This window comes from Athene cunicularia (assembly GCF_003259725.1).
Source record: "Athene cunicularia isolate RWA chromosome 2 unlocalized genomic scaffold, athCun1 chr2_part1, whole genome shotgun sequence".
In the NCBI taxonomy this organism is placed as follows: Eukaryota; Metazoa; Chordata; class Aves; order Strigiformes; family Strigidae; genus Athene; species Athene cunicularia.
This window is the reverse complement of record NW_020799095.1, coordinates 90,302,339-90,325,911: the sequence shown is the minus strand read 5'-3', so window position 1 is coordinate 90,325,911 and position 23,573 is coordinate 90,302,339. Positions and strand designations below refer to the sequence as shown.

Sequence of the window (23,573 nt, the reverse complement as noted above, 5' to 3'; positions counted from 1 at the left end):
ATTTGGCCACACCCACCAAGTGAGTTAAATTTAGCATTTTAGTATTCTCAAGTACTAAAAATTAAAAGTTGAAGAAACATCCACAATTCTGACAGGATCAAACCAAAAATAAGTCAGTTACAAATACAAGCAAAGTCACCTCAATACTGTATATTACCTCCTTATTCAAATCGATGGCATTGATGCTGTCTATTCATGCATGTCTATGGAGATGCACATATACATGCGCAGCACAGTATTTTCCCAGAATCCAACAGTGCTTTTTATATTTAATGATCTTGTTAGGGTTTCCAGTGCAAACCAATTTACACGGAGTTGTAACATGGCCACTTTAAATCTGCAGCATGAGGGCTGATTTCAAACTATATGGGCAGGGTATTCTCCTGTCAATATGCTCTGTTATGTTCTGCTCGGTTTGCATCTTAAAATGGGGAAAAATGTATATATTTTTATTTGCAGTGTCATGACAAGGAAATAGTTTTATTATTTTTACAATATCTGCAGAAGAATAAGGACTGGATCATCAGCTGGTATAAAATACTGGAGTGCAGTACACTGCACAAGCATACACCCACCCCTTCTTGCTGCCTTTTTCATCTGTCCCATCAATGCAAGCTGCACACAAACCACATCCTTAGCTGCCGTCACACAGTGCCATGAGATCAATTTGTATCAAATGAGAAGTTACACTGCCTGCTAAAATCAGAATGCCTTTGTGCTGTGCAAAGACTTGAATGCAAGAAAAACATGAGCATAATTAAAACTAAATATTTTGAATTGTTGATTTCCTACCCCAGCAAAAGTTACAGGAAGCAACATTGTCCAAAGTGCCCAAATTCTCCCTGTCACAGCTAACAATTATACCAGTGAGAAATGAACTTCAGTGCTTTGGTACATACATATAGCACTGTAATGACTTGCCCATAGCAGACCTCAAATGCAAAAAGTTGTGTTTAATACCAAGCGAATTTACTAGCTACACCTATGTGTTCAGCAGATCAATGGAAGGTAGAGATTATTTCTACAGTATGTTGTTATGATACAAGCTGCATGGAGAATTAAGAAATTCAAGGTAATAAATTAGTTTTTCTTATACCTGATATATCCTACTGCTCTAATTGCCACAGTAAAATCATTACCTATAAATACAAGTGTTGCCAAGCGTTAACCTGTTAACAGATTTAGAATTACAGCACTGTTGTCTGATTAACTATTATCCTTACTGTAATAAAAAAATATTTCTGAAGTAACACCAGCAAGCTGTTTCCTTACTTCCCTCCCAGTATTACAAAGCAGTTGTAAAGCACTGAAGCACGCTTTGGGGCTATACTTCCTTCTCTCTTCTCAAAATCCCCATTTAAGAAAGTAAAAAGATTGTATTGGGGCAGGGGGCAAGACTGAGTGAGAGAGGAAGAACTGTGCCCAGAAATAAAAGGAGGGATAATCATACGCAATAAGCCATAAAAGCATTCTGTTAAACATCACCTTCTGAGGTAGCACTGTTTAACACTGAGAAGCAACACAAAACTCACAAAACACACACCACCAAAACTTCATTTTCAATTGCTGGCTTATTTTATTTTCATTTATATATATATATTTATGTGTGTATATATATTTCATTGGAAACTCTTGCAAAGCACAAAACATGGACAAGCTCTATTTTAGGAAGCTTTCTTAAACGTTTAAGAACTTAAGCTGGTAATTAAGACTTTTAATCACAGTTTTTCCATTCTCTGCAACATTTCCGCATGTCAAGCATGCAGACTATGCCCAGGCCCAAGCACAGACACTCTGATTTCAGAGATCCCCAACCAGACATGCTGAAGCTTTCTCTGCACCAGCTGAGACTCAGGACTCATTGTGATGCTTAAACTGTTCAGAGCACTGGCTCAGTGACACCAGCCCCAAATCAGCAGAGAACAGTGCTGAAGGCCAGTCTGTGGATAGCCAGTGTCTCAGAAACACCTTCATTTCACCTTCCTTCACTAAGGTACACAGTACCCCTGAAGATTACTTCATCCACAAGTGTAACTTGTGATGACGATCTTCTCTTACACTTACTAGCAAGACAGATGACTGCTAGTAGTTTAAAAGAGGGATCACAAGTTTCTACGTTGACCAGCAGTTTTAAAGCTGAGATGTCTGCTGTTCCTTCATTACTCCATTAATTTATTTCAGAGTTTTCTGTAGTTCTCATCATTAAAAACTACTTCCAGTACGTATGTGATAAATCCAACTTTGAAAGATATTGAATCTTGTACTTGCCCAGTACTGTCTGCACAGAAAAGCAAACCGGTATAGCCAGTACATGATGTTACCATAAAGCATGAGTTGACTTACACAGTAGGGTAACTACTTTTCTCCTCTTTTTAATTTATTTACTTTTTTTAACACAAAGAAAGCAACAGTCTTGTATATCAAATTAATACAAAGCACAAAATTACTTTTTCTGGATTTCAAAGCTCCAAGTCGAGAGGAAAAACTAAACCCAAAATCAAATCTTTCATCTGTCAGTTGGTCCAGCTTAGTTTGGTATGAAGTGCTGAACATCACTGCAATGTATCATCCAAAGAGAGGGGGGGGGGAAAGCAAAGGAACAAAACCTACCTCCTAACTTAGAAACTCTTGTACAGCCTCACCACACAAATGCTGAGCAACTACTCAAAACCAAAACAAACCCCCTGAAATTATCACTTATAGGATAGCAAACAAACAAGCCTGCAAGAAAGAAAATTCTGCTGCACAGGCTGTTGCCGGTTTATTTTTCCATACACTACAACTTGCAAGACAAATCTATCAACTGGTAAGACAAACATGAATTACACACACCAAGAACATAGGTCGTTTGCATCACCAAATACTACAGTTAGACTTTATTTCTTCTTTCAAATAAATGTGCCTATGTACCACATATACACACCAACACCCTCCCTTCACACACTCTTTGCAGCAGAGCGCTCAACATGCCATCATTACTACATACACATCACTTCATCTGCTGCTGCAGCCCACACCCCTGTCCATCCCACTCATGCCCACACCACTTCTGTGGCACTGACCTCCTTACTTACTTCCTTACTTACTTCCACCCTGCCTCTGTCACCACCATGCATCTGAGCCCCAGTTATCCACACACACCGCCTGCCTGTCAGATCCCTTCTGGATCACATCTAGGCACCTGGCAGGTGCTCAGTCCCTTTCCCTGGCCATCACCACCCCACCGAACTCAGTTTAAAGGCCACTTCTTTTTGCCACTCCTCCCCTTCTGTCTGCACACTCTTCAGCCTCTGCTTTCTCAGTTCTCCCCAATACTTCTGCTCCTTCCAGAAGCAACTTCACCTCTTCTACTCTCTCAAACCTGCATGGGACCTTCATGACTAATTCTTCCATTTGGGCTCTCCCTTGATTGCATGGCTTTGGTCCCTGCTCACTGGGTCCTTGTTTGCCAGAACATTTCACCATGAGCTTGTGCCTCTTCCTTGCTCCTTCTGTCCTCTTCCCTAGAAGATGCCTGTTCTTCAGGCTTTTCTATCTTCAGTTACTAGAGCGTCATCCCTGGCCACCAAGCTCATACTTGTTCCTATCTGTTCTACTCAAGTAACTGCTGCTAACAGCACAGTGCTCTCCCAAAAATCAAAGGATGCCAACACTCAGGTTGGTGTTAGGTTCAAATGTTATTCTTCTCTTCCAAGGACCTCCACAGTTCCACCCTATTCTCTTTTGCGTGGGCAGTGATTCACTCTCCCCAACGCATCTTTTGTATCAGTTTCCCACTTACAAACTTGTGTTTCAACACTGTGCTTAGAACTGGTGTTTCATTATTTTTCTACTAATTTTTAAAAGCACTTTTTCCATAAATGACTCAATTATTTTCCAAAATTAAATCCACTGCTCTGTTTTGTTGGGGTTTTCCCCCTTAATGCATAATATAACATATTGCTATGTTCTAATTGGTATGTATATTCCTCAAGGCAGGGACTTGAGATCTTTTATACACGCTCTTTTATATACTTTTATACAGTGCCAAATGCTCTGACTTCAAATAATTTCTAAGAGCAAATTATCATTATAAAGTCAAGCTTCACCTTTTCAAAGAGTCAGTCCCTCTTTTCATCAGAGGCACAGCCAGAAGTTGAGAAACCGATTCCTCCCAATGAGCCCCAAAATAAACTAATCCCCTCTTCTGCCTACCCAGTGTTCATCTCTTAGTGAACCAAAAGGTCCATCAGACAGTAAAGAAATGAAAAAGCATAAATCACGTCGTTAACTTCTCATCTCTCTGCCTTTCTAAAACATAGGTTTTCAGCCAATGTATCCATTTACAGGATATTAATAACAACAAGTAAAACCATAACGACAAACAAATTTCAAGTGCCACATGCCACCAAGGGAGGCACTTCTCTATTTCTTCAGTTCACAAGCAACTGGGAAAAAAAAAAATGGACATGCAGAACATCGCATTAAAGTATAAGATCCCTAGTGGCAAGTCTCGCTCAAGTGAGCTATTCTTCTTACAGGTGTTAGTCTCTTTCTACACATGGGACTGATTTAAAAGCTTTCCAAACTCACTTTCCTCCAGCACGTGCATAATGCATTCTATCACACATTTTACCATTCTACAAATACAAATATACTCCCTTACTCTTCAGGGCAATGCTGGAGTGAGTAGATTTTCCACCAGAGAAACACAACAAAACTGTGACTCTAACTCCAAGAGCAGAATTTGAGTGATGCTGCTAAATCCTTAAACCTGTTACACAACAAATAAGCATGGATTACAGTGGCTGGTTCATTATGGGATGTTTTGTGATACTATTCCTAACACACATACACTGTTTGTCTTAGCCACATACATAAAGACCATTCTCCTATTTTTTGTTACACATCTTTTTTATTGCTTTCACTTTTCTGCATCTCACCCATTTACTACTCACCTATTCCCTATTTAATATACTTTTACACCATAGAGTGCTAAATAATCATGATGTAACAGCACACTATTATACTTGCTCTGTATATAAACAATTGCTCACACTACAGTTACTTGACACTTTTTACTATCAAAACAAACCGTTTACAACTATATATTATCTTTAGCACTCTATGGCTACTCCACTTGCAGCATTAAACAGAGTGTACAAATAAAAAGCAGAAAATCTACACTGAGGAGGTTTTTATTTCAGTAGAAATATCAAGCAAAACTGATCAAAAAAGCCTGACTAAAAGCACATTTTTAGGCCAGTGTAATCTCATTTTGGCAGGTCTGCAATAGTCAGTTGCGATGTTTGCTATTACTTTGGAGGATTTTGGAATTTATTTTTTTAAAAACAGTTTTAGATGTGCACACCCGTATTTACTTCCTTAGGTAATGGGTATGTTTATCAAAATCACTATTCATAATCTGGAGAAGATTTTCTCATGAGAAAAAAACATGCCATATATTAAAAAAAAAATCCCAGCCTTACAACTTGACTAACAGTAAAAAACACATTCTTGAAAGAAAAAAAACTACACAGCATTATTACTACTGTGTATGGGATCACAAGTACAGCACCTCATCTATAATCATGTATTTCCTAAACATAAGGAAATTTTTTCATAAAACCCATGTATCAGGCTTGTAATCAAGACACTCCTTTCAACATCACAACTCTTAAAATACAGCTTTACTGCTAAATGCTAAGTATTGCTCTTCATTCTATTGCATTTGTCAACTGATAGGCTTTCAAGTACCTCCTGAACTTACCACATGCGATTGATTCATTTAACATATAAAGTCAAGGTGTTACTTAGAAACACTATCCAAAACCAGGTATTGTTAAAACTTGCACAGAAAGCATGATAAAAATTATGATTATGGTACTGCCAACTCAGAGCACTAAGCCTCATGGGTCAAGCTCTCAAAGTAACATGACACACGCAAAGACTTGGGAGAGGTTTCTGAACAAAACTTAGCTGTGGATTCTCTTGTTTGCCTTTTGAGATTTTACAGTTGTTTCCAGCTTCTTCCAACAACCATGAAGCCAAGGAACTTTCTGTTTTCAGAGGCTTACATCTTCTGTTTTGCAACCACTGGGCTGCAGAAAAAAGGGCTCCGGGAAACAATCCCTATCTTATCTCCTGACAAAATCATAAGAAATGGGAACACCGTAACTGAAGCAAACGGATGTGGTATTATTTTCCTCCCCTGCTTCACCCATAAAACACTCAGAAGACCACAGCAGCATATTTATAAACATATAATGCAGGGGCACAGAATAATCCCTCCACATACTCGTTTGGTGGATGGTCAGATGTACAGAGCATGCATAGCCTCCATTACTCCACAGGATTTACATGTAATCAACAAATTAGGCAAAAGAAAACAAACTATTTTATTTGGTTGGAAAAAAAACAATATTTAAGTATATATAACATTTGAGTTCTAGGTTCATAAATATTTTCCTTATTGCTTTCGACTAGACACCAAAATTGAGAACACTAAAGCTAAACTACAGTATTAAAAACCATCTTAATTTGATGAGCCTGTGTAACCATAAAAAAAAATCAAGGTACCCACTGACAGACATCCAGTGCTATATACTCCTTGGTCACAAGTCCTTTGTTATATCTGCCAGGTGCCTTGCAGTGCAAATGTGGCACAAACACTGCAAAACCTTGAATGGTACTAAAAATACCTTAATCTTCTGCCAGAATGTTTCTAGTAAACCATAACCCTGAATATAAGTAGAATAGCTGGTGATAATATGATTGTACGACAAGACAGCTCTGAGGGAACAGATGAACCCCACTGTGTCTCAATGGGTTTATCATTTGCAAAACTGGGCCTGTCTTAGGTACAACTAAAGGCAGCTACAGCATCTACTAACACCAAAACCAGTAAGAGGAAAGGATTTGGTTGTTTCAACCCAAATTATTGGGTAACCTGTAAAAGAGACATCAACAGGCCAACCCTCCGAGACACACAAATAATGTTGGAAAATAAAGGTCTGGATTACCATTTATTTCACCATCTTGTTCTCCAGCATATTATCACCTTCAAACTTATGAGGAAAAAAATCCTCCATATGCTTCAGACTACAAAGCAAAGGTACAAAGGATGGTTTCATGCTGCTGCCTAGATCTTCCTCGTGCTGCCTTCCAGATGACTGAACCAACCAAGGCTGGTCTAGCCTCTGAAGCAGCATTTGGCCACCACAGGGCAAGCAACACAGTACGTTCAACACAAGGCACCTGCTCTTTGGGAACCCCATTACAGCAGTTTTTTAAAACTGTTTCACTCCATGGGGATCTCTCATCTGAGGGCTAGCAGAGAGTTTGCCTGCTCACAGAAGGTTTACACATGCTCAAGGCTTTTTTGGTTACAAACTGTGAGTCAAATTCTAACCTGAGTCAGACAGGTGTCCATCCCAACTTACCACACCAACTTTAGCACAGTCACTACACACTTATACCTGCACAGAAAGGGAGATAGCAGCCCTTCAGTTTTCATTTTTAAGTGCAAGGCTGCCATTTATCTTCCTTATACATTTGGATTTTTTTTTTTTACCACACCTCTTTTTAAACCCTTACTGATCCTACGAGGTGCAGATCAGCTGGAAACCAAGGTGCCTAAAATTATAAGAAAGTTCCCAATTTGCCTAGTGGCTCACCACTACTTAACTGATTCAAATGAGGACCAACATTTGCAATTAGAAAAACTCATGAAAGAAAAGCCCATTCAGAGCTAAGAAAACAAAAAGACACAGACATGACCCCTAGCTTAGGAAGTCACTGAGCTGCAAACTGGTCAACCTGGAGAGTACCCCAGGAGGGGTTACCACCAAAGGCTTGTCCCACTTCTCATGCTCCTTCCCCAAGCAGCCAACACAGAGGGAGATACCGGAGCACACAAACCTTTAGTCTGACCCAGTTCAGACCCTCTTATGTTCCCATGACTATTAATAACAAATCTCAAGCCGTCTGCTGCTGTACAAAAAAAGGCTGAAAGCCTCCTCATGTTCATATCTTACAGCCCAGCCACCTCCAGTTGAAGGGTGGAGAGTCGCTTTTATGCGACCGCAGAATTTCAGGGCAAGCTTTATCTTTTACAGTGAGTTGCAAAACAGTCGGTGCTGCAGCCGCCCAGCTGCACAGCCAGCATCTCCAGCAGAGTGATGGGAACACGCCTCGCCAAGGTAAAGCTGACTCCCTTCCCTGCCTTTTTATGAACATATGTGAGAGGTCATCAGTCTCCAGAAAAGCTGACAACACAACTTTCAAGCTGGGAAGGCAAATAGCGCTGGTTCCCTGGGACAAAAAAAAAAAAAGCTCTAACGTTCATACACTCCTCCCACTCTGCTACCAGCTCTGTTTCTGTGTAACAACTTCTCACCACACAGGCTGTCAGAAACACGGACACCTTCCTTACTGCCAACCAGTCACAGCCGCTGCTGCCTACAAAGAGCTTCAGAGACATCCTCCTTATGCCTTCATCGAATGGACTCAAGTGACAAACTCAAGCCAAGTGTCTGGCACCCGAAGGGAAGGAACAGAAATCAAGGAAATAGCATATTTAATTAATCATAGGGATCTTGTTTTCTTAAGCACTGACATTTGAGATGTCCTAAGATTTAAAAGACCTTCAGCCCCCAAACTTCATTAGATTTTTTGAGTGAATGGCATGCTACTATGAAGAAAGAGAAAACATTATCAGTGTATTTGTGCATGCACACACACACACACACACACACACACACACACCAGCCTTCACAGCTTTCACTGTATGACCAGTAGTTTCTGTTTGAAACAGTGAAACTCATCTGTAGAGATTTTGTGGCTAACAAGCATTTGATTTCACTTTCCAACAACAATACAGCCATCATATTACAAATACCATCAAATGAAATTTTAATTATTTTCTAAGAGTCACTTGGTAGCTGTTAATGAAGGCAAACTGTTAGGGAAATCCTGCCAAAAGAAAGTAATGACCAGATGTTTATCAGTGCATCAAGGTCTAATTTGACTGAATAACAACTTTAAATCATTAAAAAGAGGTGGACCTATCTATTATCAACATTCATCCCAACAGTCATTTTAAAGTATTTCTCCTAACCCAGAATCTATATATGTCCTCAAAAAATAGTGTAGAAACCATGAAATATATGTAAATATCTGAATAAGAGAAAGAACAATAATTTTAAAGACTTTCCCATTTAAATCTCAAACTGTTTTCAGTAATGTCTATTAACCTCTCTTTACAGCTTCTTCAGAGTTCATAATGCTTCCTGCAACCTAAAATAAGACAAACTGCAGAGATGTCAGAAAGTTATAGATGCACTCTTTAATTACCCTACGTTAATAATGTTGTCATCTATATTAACATTGTAAATGGTAACAACACATGCAAATTCAGGGATTTGCCTGCAATAGTTTGTACCCTGTGCTGCCACGCCTGTTCGGTAGCAGCTAATTAAGGCGGTGAGCTATGCCGACACAGAGCTGTTGCTAGGCTGTGAGATACTTCATTATAACTACTTGTATTGCAAAAACAACCATTTATAGTCCAGCTTAGTCTTAACTGCACAGTGTGGAGCATTGGGAAAAGACTCGTATTTCATGCTGATATTATTAGATTTGATATTTTTTCACAAAGCTGAAGTGAACTGTGTTTCCATATACATTAAATAACTGGAAGGCACAACTGAACGAACAGCTTGTATCACCTTACATTTCCTTATAAGGGATTTGCAACCCAAAAATATTTAAACAACTCTGATAGCCCTTTGACATAAACATACTAAACTCCAAGGCATAAAACTACAAAATATCTTCAGCACAGTGCAGAAATACCAAATTTAAAAAGCTATTTAATTTGTAAGCATTTTATTAGACGAATGCTTATTGCTTCACTGGTTCATATTCCCATGTCTCCAGCCTATTGAGCAAATAAGTGAAACAACATCTATGCATTTTATAATTAAGTTATCTCCAGATTATTGTTGTTCTTCTCCACTGGTGAAAGCCCTAAAGGAAGAAATGCAGCTGCCAAGTACTGAAGGCGCTCCTCATATAAAGTACCTTACCGAACAAAGACTGAAGCCAAAAGTTGGTCGCATTCATTCAGCACAATAAAATCTCTGCAGGGAGAGTCACAATAATGATCAAATATCAATCATCAAATGTGCACAAAATCACAGTTCTTCATCCATTCTAGCACCCACAGGATGATTTCCTGAGAGTGTTACAATTAATTTTATTTATAATTATTTGAATCACTTATCTAAATAAATGCAACCAACAACTGAAAAACTACATGCAAGATTTTAATTATTCTCTTAGTGTTTTGTCATGAAGTTTGTCCTAGCATTTTTTCAGCTGGCCAAGAAAAGCAAACAAGTGTCAAGGTCAGAGAGAAATAGTTGTTTCTTGCTTCATCTGAATTCCAGTTCTGGGCAACAAAACCCCCGGCAATTTAAACAGGAAACTGGCTTGATAATTCTGAATTAATCTTTTCCATGAATGGAGAAGCAACATGCAGCAAGTCTGCCTGCTTCTGCTTGTTTCATCATTGAGGGGAAAAAAAATTTAAAAAGCCTCAGATTTGGTCTTGATGGAGAAGATCTGTAAGCAGCAGCTGGTTTAATAAAGCTATTCTTCAGTGAAGCACGAGATATAAATTGCAAAGTTGCTTTCCTAATACTACAGTGTTTGTTTCTAATATAAACTGCAGTCTCCTGTAAAAAAATTTCTGAAAATCATCAAGTGCAAGTTCTGCCAGATCTCCTCTCATTGTCATACAAGCTAGTGTAGTTTCAGTGGCATTGTTAAACATTTGGTCGCTTTACTTCGGCTGACCTAGAGCTTAACTGCTGCACTAGATTTTTAAAAATCAATTTTACTGGAGTAAAAAGTCACTTTATGATGTACACTGTTCATATTTGGTACCAAGATAACAGAGCATGCACAATCATAAGGATGTTTCCTTAAAATTTCAGCCACTACAGCAGTGATTCATAGGAAAAAAACCCCAAACTTCTTCTAAAACCAGTGCCATCAGTTCATCATCAGAAAAGCTGTAAGAGACAAGACCAATGTCCCCAACTTTAGAAGGTGCAAATTCTGAAGTAGGCAACAGCATCTTCCTGACTTCATGCTTTGAGCAGCTCTCTTATGGCATATGCCATATATCACAACCTCTCCGTTAGTTAGCCTGAGCTGTAATATTTTACTCTGGTAACATCTTGGTATAGTGAGTTCCACAGATGAAATGACTCTGAGAGGTCAGCTCATTCTTTCACCCAGCCAAATGAAGACATCTCTTTTCACTCAAACATTGCTCCAACTCCACAAACCTAGAGGCAGATTGGTTCTGAATATAAATTCAATGTAGAATATTGATAAAATAACCTGAGCTTAAAGCAACCCTTCCTCAATGCCTACATTTAACTTGAAAGAGATGTTAAGCCAGTTTTACAATACAGTAAATTTTATAAACTGGCATGTGCACAGACACGCAGCAGTAAAAAAAGAAAACAAAAAGAGGCATAAATTGAAATTTTCAAAGTAGCCAGAGACTTAGGCATCTTATTTTAGAGTTCCCTTTGAAAACCTCAGCTGTGCTTTTTTGCAAGTTTTCTCATTTGCTTTTTTGGTATAAGGGTTAATCAGATAATTTAGTGATAAGCACTCAAGAATGCATATCCAGAAAGGAAAAAAAAATAAAATATCTTGTACAGAGGAGGAAAAGAGAAAAGAGGAGTGAGGGAGAGAGGTTACAGAGTGAGGTTTTGAAGGAAGTACTTTTTGGTCTACCCTTTAGCACACGGGGGTTCAGTATGCTTTAATTGCTACTTTGAAAATGCCCTATTTTGTCTGCAGAGCAAGCCAAAAAGTGTCTGAAACCATTAAACTTTCAAGTATTACTCAGAATGGCTATTTAAAAGGACACATAAATGAATCCTGTTTAAAATTTAGTAACAAGTATTTTATATTGTCTGAGGAAATCTGTGATGTTCTGAGCCTCACAGCTTGTCCAAACTGTATGGCAGTATTACAGGATGTATTTGAAACTGTTATTTTATAAATATACTTTCCTAAAAGAGGTAGTTTTAGCATTTCCATGTTTTGTTGTACACTGCATGAATAAAAATATCAGATGCACATAAATTACAGTGTCCTAAAGTATCCTACACTAGAAAAAGCCTCATCCGTCTCCTCGTTCCACATAAAACTATTAAACTGCTCCAAATTGTAAAGTCAGCATTTCATAATTATAACTTTAAAATAAGGCTTTTGTGTTGTTATTCTCCAGGAAAACTTGCACCTACGTTTTACAATGAGAGGAAAAATATCAAAATACATCTTACTAACCATTTATGAATGAATCCATTGTATCACTGACGAAGCATGCATAAAGCCAAAATTTGTTCTATTTTCACATTACTTTTTTTCCTTCTACAGAACAAAAGCTGACCTACAATGATTTCCCTTTCTGAAACTGCATGCAGAGGGTGGGCTGTGCTGTAAATACAGGCTTTTCAGACATCTTAAAAAAAAATAAAAGAAGTTATTAAGAAAGGAACAAAACAAACTTAAGTCATTAACTGAAACTTTACACAAGCCCCAGTTCTGCAAACACTTACGCAACTGAGTAACTTCACACACATAAATAATCTGATTAAGTCCAGTGGGGCTACTCATATTTTCAAAACTACTTATACCTATTAAGTGTGAGTGGAATCACATCCAGTAGATTTAACAAAAAGTGAAATCAGAGATTTCAGTGTGAAACTTGAAAATTTCTTCCAAAAAGGCACTATTTAAAACACCTGATCAAATTCTACTCAACTGCTCTAAGAAAAAAAACCCAGAATATTTAAAATTATGTAAAATGAAATTTCCCAAATTATGTGCAAATATTTTTCATCAGTTAACTGGCTCTGGAGACATTAACTAGGTTACTAATTTAAGCAAACACTTTTCGAGTCTCGGGTATCTCTATAAACCATCATGTTTAAGTGCTTAACAAGGAGAGCTTGCTTTTCAAAGTGCTTATTACTGCAATTCCCGTTGACTGCAATGGGATTTCTAAGTACTCAGCTCTTCTGAGTAAGGGAATACTTAATACCAGGACACAGGAGTGCAAATTTAGACATGTATAATTAGGTCATCCAGATTTTACAGTTTTTGTCTGAATAATTTGTGCGTTATTGTAGAGATGATAAACTATCACACACACACAAAAAAAACCCTGAACCAAAAACGCTAGAAATAGTAACACAGTAAAGTAAAAATTACACTCCCTTTCAAAGAATTGTATGAGAGGATGCCAATAGAAGACTGGAGCTTTGATCTTCTTTTTAACACTCACTCATACAGTGGCAGAAATATTCTTAACCCTACAACATATATTCAGCCAACACTACAAAATGCCTGTGCTTTCTCAACAAGCATTAAACTGGGGATGACTTCACCTGAGAAGTCCTTTAATCCTTCCTGTTTTACTTTGTTGTCTAATCATAAGGCAAAAACCTCCCTGTCTTACCTCTCTCTGTATCTGTGGATAGCATTCTCTACAACTTGGATGCAATAAGCTGCAGTTCATCTTTCAAATGCAGAATCAATACTGTTAAGTGGGAATCTTTTTTTTTTTTTTTTTCCCTTGTCTGAATGCTTGTAACCATTATTGAATCATTTCTCATCTGCTATATTGCATAATGTCGGTGTTGGCTCTTTCAACTTTCGTCTTTGTTTCTGCTGTATCTCCACTTTCAGAACCTGCTTCCAGACTCATTTTGGAGGCATTTGGCCATAGCAGGGTGATAAAAACACTTCCTTGGGATGCTCATTCTGTGCAATGTTAAACAAACAAACAAAGAAAGCACACCAACCATTTAAATTAAAAAAAAAAAAAAAGTCACTTCATACTTTCATGGATTTTTCTTCTCCACAATTTTAGGGTGTTAGTGAGTCAGCTCCCAAATGAAACTGATGCTGGAAAGCTGCCAGGAAAGTATTTCTATCTTTCAAGTTATTAAGTGTTGCAAATGTTTATGTTTTAATTCAGAAAAATTATCTCTTACCAATACTTCAACCCTCTCAATTACTGATTTCCTAATGTAACACACCCATAACTGAAAGAAAGATCAATACATGTTTGATAATCACCAAACATAAATTACCCATTTATAGTATTGATTGGCAGCTTTTTTTTTTTTTTTTTTTTTTTTTTTTTTTTTTTTTTTTTTTTTTTTTTTTTTTTTTTTTTTTTTTTTTTTTTTTTTACACGTGCAATAGTTCAAGGGAATAACAGGCACTTGGCAGTATCAACACTGCGCTGACAGAAAGAGAAACTGGCTGGCACTCATGCAACATCATGTCAGTAGATACCACGTCCATCAAATGCTGACAGTTTGGCAGATCAGGCACTCTCTGCCATAATGTCATAATGACTTCAATTTACTTCTCCACAGCACCCAAGGGCTGCGATTTCGTCAGCCATCCAAGTCTCTTCTCTCCAAGAACAAGACTCTCTTGCTTTTACATCCTTGACAGCTCCATATATTTCCTTAAAGTTTCCTAGCAGGCATAACCAGAAGAGTAAGAAACATGAAGCTGTTACTGCTTCCCTTACAATTTATAGGAATAACTAAAGTTTTATTTAGCAACTAAAATTTCACGCTCAAAATTCAAACAGTGGCAAGTTTCAAGTGCTGAAGAATGAACAGAAACAGAAGAAGGAAACCCAATAAAACCCACTGGGGTAGCAATTTTTACAAGCCCGAGTAGGTAGGACTGCCTACGCTTCTACCTAAAGACTAAGGCACTAGCATTCAACATCCAGAGATGTACTTCCATCCATTGAGAGGAGGCAGCAACAGTTTTAATAAGCAGCAGCACAGAGATGAAGTCCAGTGCTCACTCCTCTCCACCTGTGAACAGAGGAAAGCTCAGGCAGCTTGCATGCATTTGGGCCTCAAATGGGAGAAAACAAGTGCATCACTGCATGAAGTCACCAAGATGTCATCAGCAATCAGGAGATACTCTAGTATTTCCTCACAGTTAGTCAGATGCTGCAACAGGGGCAATGATCATGTCAATCAACAGTTGAAATGAAATTCCTGTCTGCGTTTTGGCATAAAAACATTAAAGGGCACTTCACTGCACTATTTTTAACTGGAGAGGTATCTTTGTCTCCTCTTCCCTTCCACCTCCCTTGGGTCCTCTCTGCTGGCCAAGATGATTAGTTAAGTATTTTATGTGGTCTTGAATAGTATAATTTTATTTTTTTCTTTAAAACTTAACAAGTGGAACAAAAAGAAGTGCATCAAACCTGCTAAAAGAGCAGACTCTGAATTGAGAAATCAAACATGGGTTTCTGTATGCAATTTCTGCTTGCCACAGGAAACACTTTCTTCTGGTAAAGCACAGCAGCTAAACCTACACTTCTGGTAAAGTGTAGGTAGAAAACCTACCCAGCTGAAAGCAGACAGGGGGCGAGGAGGCAGTCCTTCCATCAGAGGACTTCAAAGCACTCCCCAACTCAAACAAAAATGTCTGAGTGCTTCCAGCAGAGATGAGACACCACCTCCACGCCATATCCCTGCCCTCCTCTGCCTCCTCACAGCTTCGACTTCTCCACCTCTCCCTCCTCTGCCCCTCCACACAGGCTGTGCCTTCTAAATCACGATGGCTGTGACACATGAAGACAACCATGCAATGAGGCACAGGGGCTCTTTTTTATGGATGAGGTTGCTCAAGAAGCCTGGCCTGCTGGGCTTGAAAGGATGAATAACTAGATCCACATAGCACAAGGCACTCCAGCAACAGACACAACTTCCATGTTGTTGGGTCAGCAAACGCTTTCATTTCAGTTTGCACTACTGCAGTGGTCACATCCTATGCAAGGAGGAAAAAAAAATAGCTTGATTTCCTCAAATAAATAAATAAATAAATAAATAAACAAACAAATAAATAAATAAATAAATAACACAACTCCCCAGCTACTTAATAGTTTTTAAAACTGAAGTAACAAGATAACAAGACACAATCCTAAAGTTTATATAAGCTACCTAGCATACACCACTACAAGTGATTGTTATATAAATAGAGAATAATGACAGCTTAATCCCCTGCTTTAAGAGACAGATCTTGTTAATCTGAAGAAGTATGCAAACTTTTTTGTTATGCTGTAAAACGACTCCAGATTATTAAATCAGTAAGATCTCGTACTGTATGACCTAGCTCAAACATGCAGACGCCTGCTACACTACATGTCTCACCTGTCAGTGAGCACAGGACAACTGAATCTGACTGCACCCTGGTGATTGCATCGACTTGGCCTTACAACATTTGAGCATACGTGCCAATTGCTAAATCCTAACCAAATCCTTTCCTCCTCACCCTTGCAAAGTTGCATAGGACATATAGCATGTTAATGATGTCTCTCAGCAAACCTAGTCTTCACAGGTATCAGTGTCACAACCACAAAAGAAACAATGCACATGGATTTAAAAAGAAAAAACAAAAAACCCACACCACCACCCACACCTCTCTTAGGATTGACTCCGCCATTTCATAGCAACCCTTTCCTGAAGAAGGGGCACAGCAGGCTGAGGAACTGATCTGGCCCAGGACCTCTGTTAAGGTCACCTCTCCACCAACAGTCATAGTGAAGTGCCATCTCCATGCCCAAGTGCATATACTGTTGTACTTAAACAAAGAACAAAAAATCCCCACACTTCTACTTTTGGCTGGGCAAAAGAGTCTATTTTTTGCTATCTGAAGATGACCTTGGATTTGAACTTTGCTTTCAAAGCCTGAAAGTTTTTCTCCTTTCACACAATAGGGAAGATTCCGTGTTTGTACATGTCTCCAGATACTGACAACAAGATTTTGTGAATACACTGGTCTTGCTTACGAGCTTAATATTTGCACATTCCTACTGAACCCAGACAGGTAAAATTGCTTGCATATGAAAAAGTAGCAAGCTTTGGGTAACATGGGTGTACCTGATACTGCAGCAAGCACTTCCTGAAAATATTAAAATACCATTTTGGGTTAGCCTAAACTTTTTTAAACTTGCCAATATGATGTCCTTCACCTGGAACTTACTAAAACAAACCTGTCATATTAAAACAGTCTCTCCACATATAAACCCAATGTGGACACATTGTTTCCTAACATTTATGCTGTTCTCAGGAGGATGAGTTAGTTACTTTTTTTAAGAACAAGTAATTCTTACCGACTTCTTTGCCTTGGAGTCTTCCAGCCCCACACCAGAGTCTTTTTTGCAGTGACACCTGCAGTGACTCCCCCTAAGCACATACGCAAACAGCCAGTGTCAAAACGTGCTTCCTAAAGAGATACCCGAGAGGAATTTTTGGCCCAAGGGGGTTGCAGAATGAAAACTCAGAGAAGGGAACAGTGACGTGCTTCCGTGCTCAGCTGCTCCTGCTGTCATGATGGGGGAGCACATGGAGCAATGGGGCACAAAGATCTCACCTATGCTATGTCAGCAGTGCATTTATTACTGTTTCATCTACCCAAGTCAGCAGCTTAGCTTTCCTAAACCTTTCACTTTCTCACTGCTTTCAGAAAAATCCACAGCAACAAACACTACCCCCTGCCACTTCAGTTCCCAATGCTGCACCTACAGACGACCACTCTGCCGTCCTGCAGATATCTGGGTGAAAGCATCAGCGGGGACCCAAAGCCCCCAACCTGCAACAGTGGCAGGACTACCCTTCACACTGATATTGCACTATATACCCAACCAGGCTTGTAAGCCATCTTTCAGAAGACGGAGTCCCTTAGGATAACTGCAATGCTATTGTTTCTGCTGCTAAGGCTCCTCTAATTGAGCATCAATTACAGCTGAATTGGGAAGGGTACCAAGCACCTCAACACCTTGAAAAACACAGCCAGTGGGAAGCTGTAAGGATTCAGACACTTTACAGAGCTGAAAACTACATCTTGAGCATCGAGTGCTAAATCTAGCACTCTGGGGCACTGCAGATTTTTGACGTTTCCAGGAGGACTCTGAATCCATAAACTAATGGATGCTTTACACCGATACATAAATAGGGGTTTCATGCAGTAGACAAGCTGTTTCTCCTTCCATTTAACGGAGATTACCTGGTTGTACACCCTAGTTAGGAACATTTCAAAGAGAAGCACTGTTTCTTCTCTTGAATAAGCAAAGCAATTATTTGAGCTCCAAAATTAGGCAATAGTGAAATGTTAATTGCCTCTGAAACTGAACCCCTGGATGTACAGACTGACCCACATCAGCAAATCTTTGCAGTCAGTTCAATAGGTTTCCAAGTGGCCACCAGCATCTGCCTACATGGATCAGCTTGCCAGACCAAGGACAAGTGTTAAATTACAAGCTTTGTACTGATGACAAGTATGTTTGGTTAAATAAATAAATAAATATAGATCCATTTTATTATTGGCAGCATGGCAACATCATGCAAAAGCTTCAAAACCTTTTAAATTTTGAGCTTAATCTAATATTAAAAATACCAAATCAATAACATCCTTTAATGTTTAACCAAACAGCTACATTTGTCCCTGGTTAAACTCTGCCAACACCGGAAATGAACCAGAGATTAATTTGGTTCAATGAATTTGGCTTTTAACCTAGACAATAAAATTTACTTGTATAAAAGCTCAGATCCCAACTGGCAATGTAAGGATGCCTGAGGGTACACTCTGGTTCTTGCCAACACCACATATCCACCTTTCTTTATAGCTTTAAAATAAATCTGTGACTTTTGTTTCCACATGAAGCTTTTCACTCACCTCTTCACCTAAAGCCTAGGAAGGACAAAAAATGAAACAAAAGGCTCAGGAATGGAGATAAGGACATCGAGGGGTGACTCACCCATTTAAAGGTCAAAGGCAAAAGACAGGGTCGTTGGCAGAAGAAAAAAGACATCACTAATTCAAAACACTATCAAAGACACTTAACAGACAGAATGGGACAGGGACAGTGAGAAGCCTTAATACATCTTAAAAACACCTGCTCGCTCACCATTCCCTTCCTCCAGGGCTCAGTTTTTCTCCTGGTATCTCCACCTCCTTCCCCAGCAGTGCAGGGGCAAGAGATGGGGGTGCAGTCTGCCCTGCCGCTTCTTTCTTCAAGGTGGGGGGAAGCACTCCGCTGCAGTCTTCCCTCTGCTCCACATGGCATCCCTCCCACGGGAGACACCCCCCCCCCCCAGGATGCATTCCTCTGGAGATGCTCCAGCATAGGTCACCTCCATGTGTTGCAGTCCTCCCAGTGCCAAACTACTACTGCAGGGATTGCTTCTTCCCACAGAGTCCCAGGGGTCCTCCATAGGCAAATCTCTGCTCCTCTGGTGACCTCCATGGGTGTCAGGGAGGGTGGCCCTGCCATCTCACCATGGGATATGGGGGGCTCCATGCTCCAGTGCGTCTCCCTCCCTTCCTTCTCCTTCTTCCCACTGACCTCGATGTTCACACAGGTGTCCTTCTTGTAACTCATCCTCAGAAGTCCCAACCCCCTCTCCCAGGTTTCCCTTCTTAAATATGTTATCACAGAGGTGCAGCCACCATCACTAATTTTCCAGGCCTTGGCCAGAGGCAGGTCCAACTTGGAGCCAGGTGGAGCTTACGAGAAGCTTCTCACAGGGAGCCACCACTGTAGCCTCCTCCCCCGCTACCAAAAACCCCACCACATAAATCCAGCAAACAACAAGATTCCGATTCATTATATTAAATTGCATTCTTACCTTTGGCACTGATTTTATCACACATTTACTGCTATTCTAGTGAGCAAGTACATTTCTTAACAATACTTAGCTAGGTATCTTTTCTCGTATTTGAGGAACTACAGAAAACAATCTCTGTTTCTAAAGTCATCATCATGACAATATTGCCTTAATTTTGCCATTACCTAATAACAAATCCATGTACCATTTTCTCTTAACAACTGACCTGTACTTTAAACACACATATTCAGAGAGTGTGCAGGTGTATGTCCTGTATACACTGAGGACCAACTTGGCCTGACCTGCACCCCTGAAGTCTCCATGTCAGCAGGTAGTGATGACAAAGAGTTGAGGAGAATCCAGCCCACAATGCCAAGGAGCAGGCAAGGGGACAAAAGCACACCACAGTGCATTGCCATAAATACAAAGTGTTCTACATCACACATGGCCAAGGAGGCAACTCGTACCTACAAGGCTGCAGGTATTCTGTTTGCCTGGTTTTAAACAGATGGCCAGCATCAGTAACAGAAGTGAAACCAACAATTTCACATTTTTGAAGTCCAGGACTTGTAATACCAACACGTGTGTGTGTGTGTGTGTGTGTGTGTGTGTGTGCGTGTGTGTGTGTGCGTGCGCGCGCCCAGCCAATGCCAAGCTTAGGATGACTGAGTCATAACACCACCCTATGGGGCCAGGCTGCATAACCATTGCTAACACTGGTAGACTCTTACTCATAAGAAAGTGTCTCTGAAGTCAGCAAGACTCCTCAGATGAGTAAGAAGTGCTCACTGATGTCAGTAAAGATTATTCAGGGAGGGCTTTGAAGGTTTTATTTTGTAGTAGTGTGTGTACGTGTGTGCACATGCACGGCAGCAGACATGACTACCTAAAAGCTATGAATTCATCACCAACCTACAAGGCAGTATGTGTTAAAAGAAAAAGCAGTCAGAAAGTGAGATAAATGACCCTATGCCATGACCTCAGGTAGGAACAACCTCAGCACAGGCCATACCTACCTATACCAGGACTAAAGTATGCCTCAGGAAGTACAGTTGAAGTATGTAGAGACACAAGATATATGCCATTAGCAGTTCTACTGGCTCAATCCCCTGCCATCCTGCTACACTTTTAATACCTCAGTGCATGTTTAGCACACTGAATGCTAAACTGTAGTCTCACTATGCTGATGTAAATCTAAATTAACATGACTGAAGTCAATGAAGAAACACCAATGAAATGCAAAGTCTTAGTCTCCTGAGTCAAGTTGATAGGAAGACCTAAAGCGATGGAATTTGTATTATTTTCTGACCAGTGTCTAGAAGAAATTACAAAGCCATTTACATGTTCATGGGATATGGTACCACTTTACTCCCAGCTGCACTGCTCAGAAAATACATAAAAGTGAGCTTTATATCTGTGAATATTTACTATGTCACACAGCTCTTACTAATAACCTGAATTACCAAATCCAAAAAGTTGCTACTGCTCTTCACACAAGCAAAGTATCTTTATAGTGAAGAAAAATTTCATAAAAAATACTTTACCCCATGAGCGAGCGCTGTACTCATAAGAATTAACCCATGCTACATGGCATGCCAAACTTCCTCCTTGGTTGTTCTCATCTACTGTATGACTTTTTCACCGTCGTCTTTTCAATACTACCCCTCTGCAAAAGATACAAAGAGGGCTAACATACAGATGAACCACCTTCAATTTTCCAGGTAGTTGGCAGGTTAATTTCTGGGATGACCCAGGTATATTGGCATTGACCACCTTTTTAGGCACTCAGGGAGCAATGCAGAACCAGAGCCCCACTGAGCTGTTTTCCTTCAAGCCCAGGGAAGGTTTGGTCCCCACACAGAAATTATTAATTTTGGAGTTTGGATAAGAGCAGAAAGCACTTCCACAACATCAACACACAGGCAGCCTTCAGCACCAGGAAGTCTGTCACCAAATTTTTGCCTCATATCATGGACAGACATTCAAACACCAGCTGAGGCTTAAACGCTGAAGTTGGCTTCCCCCTTACGCTAGTAAAATGCACAGTAAATTCAATTCTAATACCTTATTATTGTGAAGAGGGCTGTGATAATTAAGAGACATTTATTAGTACTTCATTTGACAGCAGATATGCTTTGAAGAATTTTAATGACCCATTAATGAATCCATACAACCACATGTACACAGAGAAGATACAATCAAGTCCTGGGACTGATTCTTACTGTGCATTTGTACACATCCTGGAACAACAGCAACAGATCATCATTGCTACCGGGTGCCACTGTATGACAACAGCTATAATTATACTGTCCTGATAAATCATAATCTTCTGTAAGCCTAAACCGCTGACTTTGTGTCAGATAAAAACAGATGCCTGACATGTTCCCACACACCTTTACCTGATCATCATGTTGTGGTTTGATTTAGAGGATGACTGTTAGTAAAAGGAACTGATCAAAACTACAGAAGCTTGGAAAAAGGAACTGCTGCACATCCTCATTTTATTTCCTTTATAATGTTTAAAACATTAAGTTATTACTTCTGTTTAAGAGACCAGAAACATCATACCCAGCACATTCTTTGTAAAAGTAATCAGAGTTAAGGTCGCAGCAGTAAAAGTCACATCTCGAAAATCTGCTTTCAGAAGATTCATGAGTATTCACAGAAAAGACATGATGAACAACAAACTTCCCAAGTGCCTTTTTTTTAATGGCTGGTTTTGCTGACGTGCATCTTTCAAACCTAGCTAGTCCTAACAAATTCTACTCATTCATGGCAACTTCTGCTTTCTTTCTGAAGGAAGTTCGCTGCTAGTGCTAAAAATTAATCAGCCTTAGGTGGCTGTCAGCATCCTGCCTGCTATATTCCCAGCCCTCCAGTGCCAACAGCCCATTTTCTCAGTATAACCCCAACCTTCTCATGGGCCCCTTACAACATTCAGATCACTGCTGTTTTCATCCTGAACACAAACCTGCTCTGCTTCATATTCCTCCTCCAAAAACTCTCATGCTCAACATGCCACATCCACCCACTCATCCCAAGTCTCTGCCACCTTCAAGTTTTGAATGCTGACCTCAGCTCAAGTTCAGAAGTACGCAGCAACCGGAAAACAGGGACTGCAGAGCAAAGCAGATCTGGAGGGCAAGAGACAGGAAAAAGGTCTATGATAAATTGTGATTTGTGCAATGGGAGCCAAGTCTTAAGTCCCTTAAAGTAACTACACAAAAGAAAAATTTAGTTACTTCACACACATACAGAAACATGTGCTTGGCAAACCTCCTCTTCTTCTGCTTAACATCTCCTCTCCATAACCACCACCACCATTATTCACACTGTAATTTTTCCCAGGACCCCTGGTGACGGAGTAGGACCACACAATGCTAGGCACCAGACACCAGGTATCTTCATACCTTGCTCCTACACAGCTCTGCACACTCCCTGTCTCCTTCTCATGCTGCTGCAGGATGGCAGAGTCCGCCCAGCAGACCAGTGCCATGGGAAAATAAAGCAAGTAAAATCTCAGTTAGATCACGTTAACTCATCCCAGACAGCAACATTCAGTGACTCTGTACAGGGACATGATGACTGGGAGCCCAAGCCACCACCTCAGCCTCATCATTCATGAAGAAAAGCATTACCAGGGGCCACAATCCTTTTATTACCTTAACATGATAACCCCAGATTCATGACATGGTGATTTTCAATGAAATAAATAACAAGAACATCCACCCCTACAGAAACCCAGTGTCCTTAGGTACACAGGAGAAACTGGTTCTCCACCTTCAACAGTCTTCCTGGACAACCATGGCTCCTCCAAACTCCCATTTTCTTCCCCCTTATGTCTGCACGGTC

At 39.9% G+C, this 23,573-nt stretch overlaps 1 protein-coding gene across 1 annotated transcript in view; it reads right to left on the bottom strand.

Annotated features, from left to right (window-relative positions):
- ZNF516 (zinc finger protein 516) overlaps nucleotides 1–22,814 on the bottom strand; it is an 86,962-nt gene extending 64,148 nt beyond the window's left edge. The window contains exon 1 of the mRNA XM_026841365.1: nucleotides 22,795–22,814. The gene's annotated coding sequence lies outside the window, so the exon portion shown is untranslated. The remainder of the gene's footprint in view (nucleotides 1–22,794) is intronic.
- Nucleotides 22,815–23,573: the final 759 nt, after the last annotated feature.